At 43.6% G+C, this 17,103-nt stretch overlaps 1 pseudogene; it reads right to left on the minus strand.

The window, feature by feature from the left end:
* Positions 1-432: 432 nt before the first annotated feature.
* On the minus strand, positions 433-14,587 carry LOC149523639 (uncharacterized; annotated as a pseudogene).
* Between the last annotated feature and the right edge of the window lie 2,516 nt (positions 14,588-17,103).

Raw genomic sequence — 17,103 nt, forward strand, 5'->3', positions numbered from 1 at the left:
AGTCCAGCTGGTGCCAGCGCTTGGACCTCAAGCATCTCTATGATGATTTTCTTCTGATATTATCAACAGAAAAGGTATTTGGTCACTTAAAAGCCTTGACTGGTACAGAGTTTGAGTATTCTCTGACCATTGTCATTCATATGTCCAGAATCCCAGGTCATATCTCAACATTGGACCCAATTCTTGCATTGAAGCTGCCAAAAGTGTTAGGATAGGTTCCTTCTATGGAATCCTGCTGATAAATTCTTCTAGCTATCTTTCTCATCACTAGCTTGCAGAGATAGAGCATAGATACTGACAAGGCTGATGAATCCTTTCTATAAACACACATATAAGGACATTGCTTTCAAAGCTATATGCGGTGATGCACATTTGTTTCTGAAAGCAAAATCCACACTAAACTTCTCTCTTTGTTTCTTCAGGTTTGCTGTCTTAGTAAACGATGTAGTCCTTCTCCTTTATGAAGTCTGTATCTGAGAGCTGAGCTTCTGGAAGTTCTGCAATATCAGTTCTGAAACATGCAAGCTTGTTAAGCAACATTGTTGTTTTTCCCAAATCCGAATACATGTCAAAGTTGTATCGTTGGGTCAAAATCTGAATATTCTAGGGAACAATTCTGTTTCTAATAACAGTTGAGTCAGGATGTAAACAATGAGGCAGGGCTTGTTTGACCCTGCTTTTCTAGGGCCACCCTCACATATGGTAAGCAGCTCATCCCTAAGCAGGACTGCTTTCAAAATTTGGTAGCTCTTTCAAGGCCCTTAAATTCTCTCTGATATTTGCAACCATCTTGCCAAGGTCTTCAGCCCATTTAGTGATCAAAATTATGGAGGAGTGGAGGCTGCCATAGACCTAATGTCCATGATGTTAAATCACTGAGACAGAATCCAAAGGCCACAAAGGTTGTAGCTTCTTCCAGAGAGCAACCTAGATGGAGCTTATTGGTTCTCCATGAATGCCTTTTCTGCTGGGGTGAGATCCCTTAGCCTGTCTTCAACCAAGAAGTATCCAAAAGGTAACAGAAGATGTACTTTAACATCATGGCCAGAAAAGTTAGCAAGCCATCTAAACCTATACAAGAGACAGAGGAAGATGTGACTATATGACATCAGCAACAGTAATATATCACATTGGAATTTCTTTGCATCTGAGTAATTGGTTCTGTCTGCAGGAGAGGAAATATCAGTAGGTATTTTAGTTACTTAGGATTTATAAACCTGACTAGGGACCTGTATTGCATTTGTAATGTGTGCATGAGCCAAGAAGGGAAAATGACACTTCCTTTTTACATTGTAATATATTTGATTTGGGCTGCATAGCACTGATAGTGTGGATATTGCATCAATGGGGCTACTCAATACAGCAAATTTGTGTCAACCCCTAAACCGATACTGCACTAGAAGCACAATGTTGCTATTAGCTCCGTACAAGGATCTGGGCTTTGTATCCCTTCACTCCCTTTTTTCTGTGACATATGAACATAAGCAAAACCATTCTGGCCCATTTAACCCACTCTTCTATCTTCTGGCAGTGGTCAGTGTCAGATGAATCAAAGGGAATTGCAGATCAGGGCAATTTCAAGTGATCCATCCCTGCTGTCCAGCCCCAGGTTTGAGTAGTTGGAGGTTTAGGGACATCTACAGCATGGGTTTGTGTTCCTGATCATCTCAGCTAATAGTCATTGATGGTCCCATCCATCATGGGATTTTTTTTATCCCATTTCTGTTTGATCTTCACAATACCCCTTGACATTGTGTTCTACAGGTTGACTGTGTGAAGAAGAATCCCTTTGTGTTTTAAATTTGATGACTATTAATTTCATTAGGTAACGCCTAGCTCTTATGTCATGTGAAGGGGTAAATCTCAGTTCCTCATTCATTTTGTCCATACCATTCATGATTTTACAAACCTTTGTCCTTTACCCCCTTAGGGATTGTCTGTACTTATGAGAAGATGGCCACTTTGGAGGTCGATCTTCCTGTCAAATGAGAACTAGGGATGTAAGCAAGTAGTTGAGTAGTCAACTATCCAATAAGCCTAAGTCAACTACTCAACTACTTGCATTTTCCCCCCGCTTGCTTCCTCTGTATCAGAGGCAGCAAGGGGTGGGAGGGAAGCAGAAGCCAGTGCTGGGGGGAGCCAGCTTTAAAAGCTATTTCCCTTCCCATCTCCATGGTGTTTCCTATCCTCCCTGTACTGCAGCAGCGCGAGGAAGGCAGAGGAGGCTGCCACGAAGCAGCCTTTACCCACGATGGAGCCCCCTACAGACAGAGGCTGCTGCCAAAGCAGCATGTGTTTGTGGTCAATCCAGGCTGCTGCTGCCAGGGAATGTTAGGCCCAGGCTGGCTGCGAACACAGGCTGCTCTGGCAGCAGCACCCGTCCATGGGGGCTGCTGGACCCAGTGCAAGCCAGGACTGAACAAGCCCAGCTCGTGCTGGTCTGGGATCTATGCCTGCTGCAGCTCTGCAGTTTAAATTTAGTAGGAGCTGGGCTGCCTGCATGCCCGGCTCCTACTACATTTAAATTGAAGAGCCCCAGCAGGGGTAGCTCCTGAACCAGGCATGAGCTGGGACTGAGCGCTTTCCCTTATTAACTAATTCTGTAGTCGATACAAATTGTATTGACTACATGATTAGCCAGTTACCCGCCTCTTGCCATCCTTGCCCTCAGCTAAATCCAATGCTGAGGGCAACCCTGTCAGCTCTGGAGCTCCTCACAGTTCCACAGTTGTGAGGAGCAGAGGAAGTGGATGGGACAGTTTCTTCCATTGACCTCCCACTCTGGGACTCCCCTGGAAAATCAATGCAAGGTATGTGTACTACTCCAGCTACGCAATTCATGTAGCTGGAGTTGTGTATCTTATATCCTTTTCCAAGCTGAGCAGTCCCAGTCTTTTTAATCTCCCCTCATATGGAAGCTGTTCCATATCCCAAGTCATTTTTGTAGCCCTTCTCTGTATCTTTCCCATTCTCACACATCTTTTTTGATTTGAGGCAACCAGAACTGCATGCAGTGTTCAAGGTAGGAGCATGCTATAGACTTATATAGCGGCATTATAATATTTTCTGTGTTATCTATTCCTTTCTTAATGGCTCCGGGCATTCTATTGGCTTTTGCCTGCTGCTGCTGTTTGAGCAGATGTTTTCAGAGAGATATCCATGTTGACTCCAAGATCTTTATTGGGGTCTAAATCAGCTGTTATCATTCATCATTTCACTCAGGGCATCCTTCCATTTGGTTCTGTCCTTCCACTTAGCCTCCATTTTGCCTCCCTTCAGATATCTAGCATCTTCCTACAGCTTGGCTTCTTCTGTCTTGCACTGTTTCATAAAATTCTCCTGTTGGAACACAGGATGCAGTGAGGTATCTTCGATCGGTAGCATATCTCCAGCTGTACCCTGGATGATGGAGCAGCTCTGTTCAAATGCCTTGCATGCTGAGCTTTCCCCCTGCACAGAGTGCAGACACGCTGAAGAATTTTTCCACTTCAAAATTTCCCTTTAATTTGATTTAACAAATCAGATATTTAAAAATGGTCAACATCAAAAAAGTTTAGATTTTATCAAAACAAAATATTTCATTTGACAGTGATTTTTTTTTTTGATTCACCAATTTTTTAAAAATATAACTTGGCTTTTGTTTGATTCAAAACACTTTTTTTCCATTTATTTGAAATTGCCCAGCAAATGAAAAATCAATTATTTGCCCAACTCTAAAAATAACATATCCTGCTGCAGCCTGCATGTATGTTTTAAACTAGATTCTATCTATTCTCAACCACATCAATGTCTGGGATGATATTCCTTCCATACAGGCTTCATTAAAATGGAGCATGCAGATTTACCGAGTACCAGACAGGGAGGTCTCCACACGAGCTCTGCCCTTTGAGGATCCTGCTGGATTTACAGGGTGAAGAGTTGCTTTACTGCAACGTGTGAAGGTTTGAATGGACACAAAAATATTGTTGTTTTAGATGCAGACTTAACTGTACAAAGTGCCTAGGATGAATGAGAAGGATCCTAATTACTATGGTATCCTGGACACTATACTTTATCTGGTTCCTCATTTCATCTCTCTCTGATGGCCTTCTCTAGCTTCTGGTAAATTTGTCTCTGTATTATTTCTTCTAATTGTAATGATTTTCTTCATATCCGCTATCAGATACACTTGCCTGAAATGTTCTTCCAGGTGTTGTTTCTGAATCATCATCTACAACCTTTCATTTTCATCTGATTTTGACCATTTGCACATTGCCATGGGGATTCAGAAATGCAGCTGAGAAAACATTAATAACACTTGTTATGATAGCTGGAAAGAAAAGCAGCTATTTTATCCTTGTTTCCGCCTTTCTGATGGTTGACTTCTGGACTTTGATACATCTCTTACCAGCAAAAAAATGGCATATTTACATAAGGAAAGCAAGATCTTTGGAGCATTGAGATACGGGCAGTTGTGAAATGACAGGTCTCTGAGACACCAGAATGTTAAGTAAACCTGCTGGCCTGTTGAATAAAAAGATGTTCATGTGTATCCAAATAATTTGTGGTGTAACTGTTGATCACCCAAATTATCAGTTTGTAATGAGAGGAGCATTTCATTTTCACCTCCATTTACTCACTCCATCTGGAGAAGGGGGCTGCACAGAACCACTCCAAATAAGATTCTGTTATACTCTTGGTGTAAAAAATGTAGTCATAATCTTCACAAGTCAAAAACCATGCATCCTCCTGGGAAACCACAGAGAGGATGGTATTTTGGGGGTTAACATACAGGATTTTAAAATAATCCTTCTGCAAAAGACCCATGGAATTTAATAGAAAATGACTTACCTCTCTATGATTTTTTGGACCATTCTGTAGAATGTAATGGAAGTTTATATCCCTGTGATAGCACTCAATATTGCATCAATGGGGCTATTTAGGTATTCCGAAATAACGTAGTCCTCATTTACACTACAAGCAGTTATTTTGACATAATGTCAATATAATATAGAGCTGGAGGACTTTTTACTCAGATTCTTGTAACCCTCATTTTAGAAGGAGTAAGGGAAGTTGGAGGAAGAGTGCTCTTTCTCAGACTTTCTGATGTGTAGACAGCGCCAAAAGCCGAATTAAACTATTTCGACTTAAGCTACACAATTGATGTAGCTCAAATTGCGTAGCTTAATTCAACTTTTGCCCTACAGTGCAGACATTCCCTTAGATACAAATCCAATGGTGAATGGTGAAAAGACTATAGAAGGGATGATTACTCTATTCTTGTTACAAAAATATGAGTAATACTATTCCTTTCTCACACAAACAGGTTGTATCATTTATTACATGTCTTCATATTGTCATCTGTGGCACACAGGTCTCTACATATCTAAGACAGGCATTTTTAATCGAAGATTCAGTTATTAGAAGGCAAGCAGGTGGCACTAATTCATCCTTACCAACTCAGAAATTATGTGGCATCCCAGACAAAGGAAATCCCAGAAATGTCACCCAGGTAATCTCTTTAAGGGGATCATGTGGTCCCATAACATATGAATAGTTAAGTTAAAATATAGTATTGTTTCCCCAAAGAAAAACAAATGATGAACTAATTAGCTGGCAAGCCTGGGGAAGGCAATCAAGTTATTTGCTGGACCTTCCCATATGAGTCCCAGCCCAGCGGTTCGTCATCTTGAAATATATTATGCCAACCTTCTGGTGGGATGCTGAATTACCAGTAGCTTGATACACTGAAACACTTGACAATCTTGTCCCATTAACTTGCTCAGGTGGAGGTTTTCCTGTGTCATGAATTCTAGGGAATCGAGTGAACGGGATTTAATTTTGGGAAAGGAAAAAGGATTCTTGGGGCTATCACTGACCATATAAACTTCTTAAATGCCTTTCTTCATCCTTTGACAGCTCCACTCAATGAAACAAAATGACCAACTGTCCTGAAACCTTTGGGTTGAAACATCCATCCATTAGCTCCTCAAACATAAACTCAGCGTTTCTAAACCAACAAAGGATAGGGAAAGAATACAATCCTTGCTATTCTCTCTTTCTTCTTCCCATCAGTTCTTACCCTTATTCTCTTTCATCTGCTGCTTCTCCTCTATCAAAGAAGGAAAGGAGCATGATTTGTTCTGCTGTTATGCCTGCAGCTACAGCCAAGAACCCAAATAGCTCATCTTTGTGGGACTTACTTTTCATATCAGAGTTCTTTATAATTAATAAAAACTATTATTTCCAACATTGCTCAAAATTTCCTAAAGCTGTGTAGCATTCCTTGATATTATTCCAACAACTGGCTCTGGGCTGGAGATAACTAAGCCATAAGACTAGTAAGAGCTAACTTTAGAAGCCTCAGTGGCAGTATTAATTCCCAGCATAAGTGAACTGTTTCAGCTGTAAACTGCAATCAACTGCAAAATCTTACCTCGAGTAAGGTAATAAAAATCAATTATAGGGCAACTAATGCAGAAAGGACAGCAAAAGGCAGGCATTTAAATTAGTTAAAAAGTAATGAGAAAGGAAGCAGACAGACTAAATAAAGCCTGTAATTAAACGAGCCAAAGGAAGCTCTAACTTGAATGTGTGGCCTTTACAGTGTGTGGGAACAGGAACAAATATGTATATGTGCACTGAGCTAAATTTAAATTTCTTCAGCAGTAGCACAGTCTTTAGCAAATGAGTTATTGCTGTTGACAGTAGTACAAATAATAAAGTCCTAGCAATAATGATGGGAATATTTCATAGCAAGGTCAGTGGCCACCTCAGATGGTTGAGAGGCGGAGAGAAACACTATGATGAAAAAAAATCAAACGTATGTAATATATACCTCTACCTGCATGGGCTCAGCTACTCTGGTCAGTGAATTAGGGTGGGGATAAGACTCCACCAGGGTTGCCCTTACCCATACTTAAAATTCATACCACCGGGTCTTAATGTCTTCCCATCTGCCGCTTTATATCCTTGTTCTGTGCCTCTGCTTCCTCTGGAGAGGATCTAGTTAACTTATAAGGGTATGTCTACACTACAGAGAAGATCAAAGCACCCATTGATCTTCAGGGTTCGAATTAGTGGCTCTCGTTAAGACAGCTCGTTCAAACTGAAAAGGGTGCTCCAGCTGATGCTGGTAGTCGTGCTTCTATGAAGAGCAAGGTAAGTTGAAGGGAGAACGTGCTCTCTTCGACTTCCTGCAGTGTGGACAGTACCAGAAGTTGTGTTAAGGTAGTTCGACTTCAGCTACGCTATTAAAGTAGCTGAAGTTGTGTATCTTAATTCAACTTTGTCCCATATTGTAGACATACCCTAAGGCTGTGTCTACATTGGCAGCCTTTTCTGGAAAAGGGATGCTAATGAGACACTTCGGAATTGCAAATGCTGCAGGGGATTTAAATATCCCCCGCGGCATTTGCATGAACATGGCTGCTGCTTTTTTCCAGCTCGGGGCTTTGCTGGAGAAAAGCGCCAGTCTAGATGGGATCTTTCAGAAAATAAAGCCTTTTCCGGAAGATCCCTTATTCCTGATTTTAAGAGGAATAAGGGATCTTCCGGAAAAGGCTTTATTTTCCGAAAGATCCCGTCTAGACTGGCACTTTTCTCCGGAAAAGCCCCGAGCCGGAAACAAGCGGCAGCCATGTTCATGCAAATGCCGTGGGGGATATTTAAATTCCCCGCGGCATTTGCAATTCCGACTTGTCTCATTAGCATCCCTTTTCTGGAAAAGGGTGTCAATGTAGACACAGCCTAAGTGAAAAAGCCTGCCTGACCTATTAGTAGAACATCAAACCTGAGAGAGCCATTCAAGTGATAATGAAGCCGTTTAACAGGCAATTACCAACCCCGGGTATATCCTATCCATTTCTGAATTTACTGTGTTAATCTACAGGAACTTTGTTTACATTTGTTTAAAAAATGTTTCATTAGTATGTTGCTGAAGATCATAAAATCACATCTCTAAAAACCATCCCTTCTCATCCTCCCTCCCTGCCCCCCTACCAGGCTGCCATCAGGCATAGGGGCATCAGTTTAATAGTATTGTGTAGGGCCCCATAAATCCTAAGGATGATCATGGATTCCATTCTCCTTTTCTGAAGGAGTGAGCAGGTGAGTAGTCTGGCCACTCAATGGTGTCTAAATAAAATATCCCTTTCTAGTCAAAGTCAGATTTCAGTTTTCAGGAGGGAGAGAGGTAACCAGTGGTGTTCCCCTAGTTCCATACTGGCACCAATGATAATCAACATATTCATAAACAATGTGGAGAGGGGGTAAACAGTGAGGTGGCAAAATGTATGTATGATCCCAAACTGCTTAAGATAGTTAAATTACTATGAAGAGCTTCAAAAGGATTTCACAAAACTAGGTGACTGGGCAATAAAATGACAGATTAATTTTAAAGTTGATAAATGTGAAATAATGTGTATTGGAAAATGTAATCCCAGTTATTTGTTCAAAATGATGAGGACTAAAACAGATATTACTACTTGAGAGAGATCTTGGAACCATTGTGGGTAGTTCTCTGAAAACATCTCTCAATGTGCAGCAGCAGTCACAAAAGCAAACAGAATAATTAAAAAAGGCATAGAGAATAAGACAGAGAATATCTTATTGCCTTTATATAAATCCATGGTAGGTCTATGGCTATCTAAAAGATATCTTGGCTTTGGAAAATTTCAGAAAAGGGCAACACAATGATTAGGGGTATGGAACAGCTGCCATATGAGAAGAGATTAGAAAAACTGAGACTTTTCAACTTAGAAAAGAGGAGACTAAGGGGGGGGGAGGGATATGATAGAGGTCTATAAAATCATGACTGGTGTCGTGACTTCAAATGTATGTAGATTAATATCCTTACATTCCAAATGACTTGAGGGAACATGAGCATTCTCTCTCTCAACCAACTCTAAACCTATGATGATGTCTCAGCAGAGGACCACTGCTGTGAATCTGCTGGGGAGAATTTGAAGTTCTGCTATTGCTCATGGTTGGGAGGCACCAACAGGGATGATTCCATCACTGTTGGAGGGCAGCAGGAAAGAACTGCCAGCTGCCCCTTCTAGGTGCAGAGTTTCTGGGAACCTGGCAAAATTTCAGGATTATTTCACGTCTAGGGCGATACCGCAGCACACTGGAGATGTTAAGGAGATCTGCAATTATGGAACAAAAGTAGTTTTCCGTTTGACCTACTCCAGGAGGCTTTAACAGCCCTTTTTACTGCTTGTTTACTCCAGTGCATCTGATAAGTATTATGTGTAGAAATTACCAGTCTGCTGCATTGTGTTCACTAGGAGGCTATGTCCACACTCGTGGCTTCTTGCGTGAGAAATATGCAAATGAGGCTAAGCGTGGAATATTGCTGAGCCTCATTTGCATACCTAATGAGCTGCCATTTTTGTAGATGAGGCTCTTGTGCCAGAAGGGGCTGTCTACACTACCCCTTCTTGCGCAAGAATAACCCTCTATCAGATAACCCTCTGATTATCCTGAAAATAATCAGCATAGCGGCATTGTGCAAGAGGGGTTTTCTTGTGCAAGAAGGGGCCATGTAGACAGCGCCTTCTGGCACAAGAGCCTCTTCTGCAAAAATGGTGGCTCATTAAGTATGCAAATGAAGCGCGGCAATATTCCACGCTTAGCCTCATTTGCATAGTTCTGATGCAAGAAGCCGCAAGTGTAGACATAGCTGCAGGTGGTGTTGAAAGCTACCTGGAGAGAGAAATATGCAGCAAAGTGTGGCCTCAGCTATGATTGAGATGGTGGATTTCCCAATCACAAGTGTTCTGGGAGCCTTATCCCCTAATCCAATTTCATTGTGTGGGTTGAGTGTGCTGCGTGTCCTGTGAGACATAGGAGGTCAGCCTAGATGATGTGGTGGTTCTTTCTGGCCTTAATCCTTATGACTAACTCCTTCCAATTCTTCACCCATGTCAGGAGCTCAGTCAGGGCTACAGACAGCAATGATATGAGGCACTCCAGGCATCTCATGAATTTTAGCCCTACTTGAGGGAAACCTCCTCTGATTGGAGCCGTCTGCACATGCTCTCCCCCATGCCCCATCCCAGGGGAGAGTAGCTAATCAGGACTGCTGTGGGGAACCAACAGCATTCTTCCCCCTTTCCTCAGGAGTTAGACGCATTTTTCATTGGGGAGGAAAGGGAGGGAGCAGCTGTTACTATTCTCAAAGGACAGAAAGAGCCCAGCAGCACTCCTCTCTTCTTAGGAAAAATGTGAGTATGCTCCCACTCTCCTCCCTCCCTGCAACACTCGCCTAGAATGGGCAGAGATGGGTGACATACCCCTGGAGCTGCTGGAGGAGCAGAGATGAGGTTGGTGAAACTGCATCACTATGAGGGCTCAGTGCCACAATTGATTTGGAAGGTGAGGTATGGGTGCCTAATCTACTTAACTGGGATGTGTGGGGCTCAAAGCAACACAGAATTAATGAGGTAGAGTGTTGGAGTTTGAGAAACTCTCTGCTAGGAATGCTGCAGAGATCCTGCAGAAAGGCCACACTCACCTTGTTCAGTACACTTAGGAGAGTTGGCAACAATAATTGTTACCCAGACATTCACTGGAAAGTGGTAAAGAGAGTTCAAAAATTAGAGTCCCAACTAAAAGCACCGTATCATTATTGCCCTTCACATCCACTGGTGTATAGGGCAACAACAAAAGTCCTCCACTTCTGTCTGTCTCTGGCCAGCCTCTACTCTGGAAGGCTGTCATACACAGTTGAAAAGGAATTCTTTGTTGCTCTTTCTGTAACAAAAGCTTTTTTTAGGTCAGGGTTGTTAGCCCTAAGCCAAACCCCCAATCCTGGAGGACCAGTGTGCATGCTTAGTCTGGCTCCTTGCCCCTTGAGCTTTCCGGCTTGGTTGAACCTACCAGGAGCAGTAAGCTCTCGCTGACATAGGTCCTGGGATCATAAGAACATGCGAGCTGCCCCACCCCGTCAAGACGCATGCACGAGGGGCAGACCATATAATCTCTCTCTCTCTATAAAAAAAATTTCCTGTAGGACAACAGAGTGACGTCATTACATCACTCTGCATCCCTCCCCCTCCTCCTCTCTGCCCCTCCTTCCCCTTTCCCCAATGCTCAGGACCTGGGTCTTCCATGCCACAGTCTCCCTCCTCCCCATCCCCTGTGCTTGGGTGGGGAGTTCCCCCTCAGTGGCTGGAGGGAGAGAGCCAGGGCTGGTGAGGCCTTGGCCTGGCCCCATCGGCTAAAGGGAGAGAGTGGGGCTGGTGAAGCCTCAACCTGGGCCCCCTCCTCCTGGTGATTGGGGGTAGAGCTGGGGCTGGTACAGCCTTGGCCCTGGCTGGTGGCCGGGATGAGGGGAGAGCTGGTGCTGGTGCAGCTTAGGCTCTGTCCGATGGCCTGGGGGGGATAGGGGAGTGCCAGGGCTGGCACGGCCTCGGCCCTGCCAGACAATCAGGGGGCAGGAGGGGTTGAGGGAGAGCCGGGACTGACATGGCCAAGGGGGTGAAGGAGGTAGAGCTGGCTCATCCTTGGCCCCCTGTGGTAGCCGGGAGGGAGGGCAAGAGAGCTGGGGCAGGCCCAGTCTCGGGGCAGGTAGGTGGGGAGCTGGGGCTAAACCAGCCTTGACCCGGTAGCTGGGGTGGGAGGGTGCCGGCCAGAGCTACCATGTCTCGGTCTGGCACTTCCTGGAGGCCCAGGGAAGAGCCAGACTGCTTATCCCCAGAAAGAGGGGGGTTGGCAATCAGGGGCACAGCCCCTTACTGATTTTTTTTTTAAAAAAATTAGGATATGGGGGGTTAATCTCATGACTTATTGGGGCTCTGACTCATGATTTTTAACTTTTGTGGGTTTGGGTGATACTTGTTTCCACGTCTCTTAAATGTAACAAATGGTTGATTTTGAAGGAGTAGAACCCTTCTGTTTTCTGTATTTGCTTCTATATATCATCAGAGTTCAGAGAGACAGTTTGAAAAGCCATTACCCAAGACACTGATCTGTGCCATTAGCCAGTGTGGCTTTAGTTATTCCTGAACTGTGAGTCTGATCCTCTATGCAATGAGTACTTGTGTGAGTGCATATAAGGAACTATAGATTAATTGTTGCTGTATTTGAAATGCTGATGGGATTCTGAATTAAGAACTAATGTTAAAATGGAATATTATTTTGTGAAGTATGTATTTTTGGTCTCTTTCCAGTTGGTAATGGTTGCATAGTGAGGTTAAAACAAATACTACTGTGAAAACATGAATATTTTAAATACTTTTCTAAAGGGATGCAGAAAAGTTTACTGTAAGTGGTATGTATTTAATATTTTATTATACTGTAAATTAAACTAATGTAAGATATCCAGAATGTGGCAAGAGCCACTTCTCGTTTCATACACTGAACTAAATAAGTTATTACATATGTGATTAGAAATAGGTTTTTTTAAAGTTATCTTTGAGTGACTGTCATGTCATAACAAAAGAAAAAACTATGTAGCACTTTAAAGACTAAAAAGATGGTTTAATAGGTGGTTTAATAGATGGTTTAATAGCTTTCATGGGCCAGACCCACTTCCTCAGATCATATTCTGGAAAAGAATGGGCGTGACCATATATACCAAAGAAATACAATGAAAAAAGTGAACACGTTATTCAACTGACAAATCAGATTTAGTACAGAAGCTGGGGTGAGGGGGAGGGAGGGAGGGAATAGCTATTTATGAGTCAATGAATGGCTAATCAGGAGTGATAAGTGGGGAAGCTATCTTTGTAATGGTTAAGGTAATTAGCATCTTTGTTAAGGCCAATTCATAAAGTGTCAACTTTAAGCATGAAAGAAAGTTCTGAAGTTTCCCTCTGTAATCTGGTGTTAAAGTCTCTTTGAAGTAAGATGCATGTAGTAAGGTCATTAAGACTATGTCCAGGTAGGTTGAAATGAAAAGCAACTAGTTTTTCCTTGTGAGGATGTCTGATTTGTGGGCATTAATTCTTTGGTGAAGTGTCTGAGAAGTCTGTCCAATATAAATAGCAGAAGAACACTGTTGGCACATGAAGGCATGAATTATATTTCTGGATGAACAGAAATATGTGTTCTTGATCATATAACTGACATGGTTAGGTCCAGTGATGGTGTCACCAGAGTAAATATGTGGACAAAGTTGGCAACGGGGTTTGTTGCAAGGGAAAGTTCCAGGGTTGGTATTAATGTAGTATGTCCTGTGGTTGTTGGTAAGAATCTTCCTGAGGTTAGATGGTTGTCTATAGGAGATTGTGGCTCTGTCCCCCAGAGCCTCTTGGAGTGTAGTATCCTGTTCCAGTATAGGTTGTAGGTTATTGATAATGCGTTGGACAGGTTTAAGTTGGGGGCTATAGGTCATGACAAGTGGTGTTCTGTTGTTGGTTTTCTTGGGCCTATCTTGAAGTAGATGGTTTCTGGGTATTCGTCTGGCTCTTTCAATTTGTTTTTTTATTTCCCCTGGTGGGTAATTGAGATTTACAAATGCTTGGTAGAGATCTTGAAGTTTCTGGTCTCTGTCAGTGGGGTTAGAGCAGATGCGGTTGTACCTAAGGGCTTGACTATAGACAATGGATCGTATGGTGTGTCCTGGATGGAAGCTGGAGGCATGTAGGTAAGTGTAGCAGTCAGTGGGTTTTCTGTAGAGAGTGGTATTTAATTTTCCATTAGTGATTTGTACTGTGGTATCCTGGGAATGGATCTCTCGTGTGGAATGGGTCTAAATCATAAAGATGTCATCGATGTAGCATAAGTAGAGGAGGGGTAAAAGGGGATGGGATCTGAGAAAACGTTGTTCTAAGTCAGCCATAAAGATGGAAGCGTAGTGTGGGGCCATGCAGGTACCCATGGCTGTGCCGCTGATCTGGAGGTATAAGTTGTCCCCAAATTGGAAATAATTGTGGGTGAGAACAAAGTTACATAGGTCTGCTACCAGATTGGCTGTGGTATCCTCTGGGATAGTGTTTCTAATCGCCTGTAATCCATCTTCATGTGGAATATTGGTGTAGAGAGCTTCTACATCCATGGTGGTAAGGATGGTGTTATCATCAGGGAGGTTATCGAGGTTTTGTAGTTTTCTCAGGAAGTCAGTGGTATCTCGGAGATAGCTGGGAGTGTTGATTACATACGGTTTGAGGAGAGAGTCTACATAGTTGGATAATCCAGAAGTGAGTGTGCCAATACATGAAATGATAGGACATCTGTGGTGTCCAGGTTTATGGATTTTGGGAAGCAAATAGAACAATTCTGGTCAGGGTTCAGAAGGTGTTTCTCTGTGAATTTGGTCCTGAGTAGAGACAGGGAATTCCTTAAGGAGATAGTGTAGTTTCTTTTGGTATTCTGAAGTGGGATCAGAGGAGAGAGGTCTGTAAAATGTGGTGTTGGAGAGTTGTCTAGTTGCCTCCTGGTCATAGTCTGACTTATTCATAATGACTACAGTGCTCCCTTTGTCAGCTGGTTTGTTTATAATATCAGGGTTGTTTTTGAGACTCTGGATAACATAGCATTCAGCACAGCTGAGATTGTATGTCACTTGTTGTTTGTGCATAATGTCAGTCTGTGCATTGTTGCGGAAGCATTGTATATAAAAATCCAGACTGTAATTACGACCGTCAGGGGGAGTCCACATAGAATTTTTTTCCTTTGGTGTTGATAGGGGGGATCTGGTTGGTTAGATTGATGTTCATTGGTAGTTTGGAAATATTCTCGTAGACGGAGGTGGCGAAAGAAAGCTTCAAGGTCATCTCATGTCATAAGTATGCCCTGTCCTGAGGCAGTATGGCCTAATAACCACAGTCTATAACACAGTCCTAGGGTTCAGGGCAGAACAGCCTAATGGCTAGAGTCTCAGAGGTTTGGGGCAATAGCCCTGGTAGGGGGGCCTGGGCCCTCCCTACTCCAATGGACCCCAACCAAGGGCCCTGTCAGTAGGGGAGTGATCCACCACTCACTCAGTGGGGAATCCCACCACAACATGCTGAGCTCTCTCAGGTGGGAGATACCATTCACAGACCCTCTCTGGGTCATTTCCTACCAGTTTTCACATTGGGGTGATCCACATAGATTCTGTATCATCAGCTCCGTGATGCCAGTCCCCTCCTGCAGCTCTGCCAGGTCTGGAGTCTCAATTCAGTCTCCCGTTTCTCCAGCTCTCATTGTCTGGACTTCTGACTGGTCTACCTATAGAGCTCCTGCAGCGGGTGCTTCCTCTCCAGAATCCAGCCCAGACTGATCTGAGCTGCTCCCTTTTACACTATCCCAACCCTTGGAGTAGGGCATTAAGGCTTCCTGGCCCAGTGCGGGGTTTGCACTCTCTGTCAGTGACCATTTATGATTAGAACTCAGATATCTCTAATTAATGATGCTGATTTAATTTCTCAGACCTGGCTTCTGGCCCTTGTATATTGCTTAAATATTGCCTTACTCTGAATGTAACCCAAGGGTATTTCAGCATAACTAACTGTGGCAGAAGAGGGCTCCTAATAAATTATCCAGTGTTTATTTTAAAGTCCTTTTAATCTGCTCTTTTAAAACAACTCTTTTTTAAACAATGGGAAAAATTCCATATTGTGGGTTGCAGCATATTTATAAACGTAGCTGCTTTTGTTACTAGGGAACCTTGCAAAGTCAGCTAAGCTTAGCATTGTAGCAGCTTGTTCTTTCCTTTTGCTCCTGTAGTTCTCCATCTGATTTTAGGCACCTAATGACCTAAAGTACTTTACTGAAATAGGAACAGTTTGTAGTGGTTGCCTTCAACTTCTGGTAATGGCAGAAAATATTTCTAACTCATGTATCCCTCAAGCTGTTTTTAATTCTGCAGTAAGACAAAAGGACAGGCTAATTCAAGATGTTCTTTAACAAACTGCAAATCTGTATGTTGGTGTTAATAAGAAATACCTGGGGATCGTATAGCAAATCTGTAGATACCAACAATACCAACAGGTGGGACCTTTCCATATTTGGGCAGATTTGGAGTATCCAGGGGGACTGACAGACTTCCCAGGCTCCTGGGCAAGGTGTGTGGGGGGTGGTAGCTTCACATTCCCAGAAGGGGCATGGCCTCAGGCAGATGGGGCAAGGATCAGGCAGTCAGCCCTCAGTACTGCAAGGAGCATGGCATGTACCACTCCGGCTGCAATTTATAGGGCCTGGGTCTCCGACCACTGTTGCTCCTGCAGTAGTAGCAGTGGTGACTGGAAGCCCTGGGCCCCTTTAAAAAGCTGGGCCCTAGGGCAACAGCTTCCTTTGTCCCCCTCCCTTTTCGGTGGGTCTGGGAGTATCTGTAATTTCAAATAAGTCCTTCTCCCTCCTCCCCACTCTTTTTGTGATTAGCATGGAGCCCCGTCACACACCTCCCCCTCTACATGCCCTTTTACTCCTTGTTCTGAGTCCTCCTCATGCATGTCCCTTTGTGAGAAGAAGTCCGTGTTCCCATGAGCAGCTCCGGCCCGGTGAACTATGTCAAAGGCGTAAGGCTGTAAAGAGAGATACCAGCGCATGATTCGTGCATTTGAATCTTTCATGCTTTGCAGCCACTGTAATGGGGCATGATCCGTTACGACCGTAAATCGGTTTCCACACAAATAATACCGGAGCACCTCTATAGCCCACTTCACTGCAAACGCTTCTTTCTCTATAGCCAAGTACCTGCGATCCCGGAGGAACAGTTTCCGACTTATATATATTATGGGGTGTTCTGCACCCTCCTGCTCCTGTGAGAGGACGGCTCCTAATCCGTCCTCCGAAGCGTCGGTTTGTACTATAAAGGGTTTCTCAAAATTTGGCTGAGCTAATATTGGTGCCCCTGTCAGCTTGCCTTTGAGCACCTGGAAGGCCCATTCGCATGTTTTTGCCCACACTACCTTGTTAGGTCACGCCTTTTGTGTCAAATCTGTCAGCAGGGTCGCCAGCGACGCGAAGTGGGGAACGAACCGGCAGTAATAGCTGGCCAATCCTAAAAATTGACGGACTTGTTTCTTGGTCGTGGGCAGGGGATAGTCTTGTAACACCTCTACCCTGTCCACCAGTGGTCTCTCACAGCCCCGCCCAATGGTATAGTCCAGGTATGTAACCTCCCACTCTCCAAAGTGGCACTTGTTGGAGTTCGCTGTTAGTCCCGCCTCTTGTAATGTCCTCAATACGGCC

Source organism: Pelodiscus sinensis, chromosome 13 (assembly GCF_052426305.1).
Source record: "Pelodiscus sinensis isolate ZL-2025 chromosome 13, ASM5242630v1, whole genome shotgun sequence".
Classification (NCBI taxonomy): Eukaryota; Metazoa; Chordata; order Testudines; family Trionychidae; genus Pelodiscus; species Pelodiscus sinensis.